The sequence below is a fragment of the Fukomys damarensis genome, unplaced genomic scaffold, assembly GCF_012274545.1.
Source record: "Fukomys damarensis isolate Sample0158 unplaced genomic scaffold, DMR_v1.0_HiC HiC_scaffold_38002, whole genome shotgun sequence".
Taxonomy (NCBI): domain Eukaryota; kingdom Metazoa; phylum Chordata; class Mammalia; order Rodentia; family Bathyergidae; genus Fukomys; species Fukomys damarensis.
Genome location: NW_022938914.1, coordinates 10189 through 11663, shown reverse-complemented (window position 1 = coordinate 11663; position 1475 = coordinate 10189). Strand labels below are relative to the sequence as shown.

Below are 1475 nucleotides of genomic sequence, written 5' to 3'. Positions count from 1 at the left end.
CAATATATACAGTGAGCAATAATATGTTTAGTAGCTTCTCCTGTTTGAGCTGAAGCAAGAATATTCCTGAAAAGGTATCAACAACATGTACATACCTTTGTTTTCCAAACTCCATTACATGAGTAACATCCATTTGCCATAGTTGATTAGGAAGCAAACCTTGAGGATTAACACCATAATGCAGAACAGAAGAAAACTGAGGGCAAGTGGAGTACTGTTTAACAATTTGTCGGGCAGCTTCTCAAGGAATTTGAAATTCATATCAGAGTACGACTATTCTGGTGATGGAGTTGATGAGATTGACGAGCTAAATCAATTTTTGAAAATGCAATAAATTTTGTGGAAACATCAGCAAGATGATTTCCCAAAGACAATGGACCAGGTAAAACAGTATGAGCTCGAATATGTCCAATAAAACAAGGAAGAGAACAAGCATGAATACAGTTTTGTACTTGAATGAAAAGTTGTTGAACTTCTAAATTACTGGTATTAATACAGGCCACAGTTTCTAAAAAAGGAAGGGCTTTAGCCAGATATTGACTATCAGTATATAGATTAAAAGAAACATGAGCAAATTCCTGAAAAACAAAAAGAATGGCACGCAATTCAACTACTTGTGCCAAAGCAGCGGGTGTGGAAAAAACCTTTTCATGACCATCAATAACATAAACTGCTTTTCCACTAGAAGACCCATCAGTGAAAATAACAATGGCATCAGGTATAGGCTTAAATGAAATAATTTTTGGAAAAATAAAAGATTGAAGATTTGCAAATTGTAACAATTTATTAGGTGGATAATGAAATTTAATTTGACCTGAAAAATGTGCAAATGCAATAGCCCAAAAATCACAATTCTGAAACAACCAATCTAATTGTTTTCCTGTAAAGGGAATTACAATATTGGAAGGTTCCAAACCAAAATATTTCTGAGCATTACATCAGATTGATTGAACAAGTTGGGCAACAGCTTCATAATAAGGTTGTAAATTTTTAGCTCCCACACAGAGTATCACCTCCTGATTCCAGATCTATAGAATTCATCCTTACTTTGTTCTCTCATGCTCTCTTGCTCTCTTTCTTTCATGGCACTTCTTGAAATACGTAGCTATTTATGCATTTATTAATTTCTAACCCTCCTAATCAAACTGTAAGTTCCCTGTCTGTTTTGTGTGTTACGCTATGCCTATATACTGGCACATATTAGGGCATCAGTAGATTTCTGTTGAATGAACACATTAGCAGCTTATTATTGTTAAAAAGCCAAGTAATTTCATAATTTCTTCTCATTTGAAAGGATCAGAACAGGCAATATGAAGAATGATGTCCAAATGGTTCTATACCAAGGAGGAAGCAATGCAGCCCTACCCACATTTATGTCTAACTTCATACTACACCTCTACATCGTTCATCTTCCTTAGCCTGCAACTTCCCCCATTCCCCATCTATCAGTGGTCACTGTCTTTCGTTTCTATTCC

General features: G+C 35.4%; 1 long non-coding RNA gene across 1 annotated transcript in view; it reads right to left on the bottom strand.

Moving 5' to 3' along the window:
* Window positions 1-14: 14 nt before the first annotated feature.
* Window positions 15-1475, bottom strand: part of LOC104873525 — a 3468-nt gene continuing 2007 nt past the window's right edge. Inside the window, exon 3 of the long non-coding RNA XR_783501.2 lies at window positions 15-307. This is a non-coding gene — a long non-coding RNA (uncharacterized LOC104873525). The remainder of the gene's footprint in view (window positions 308-1475) is intronic.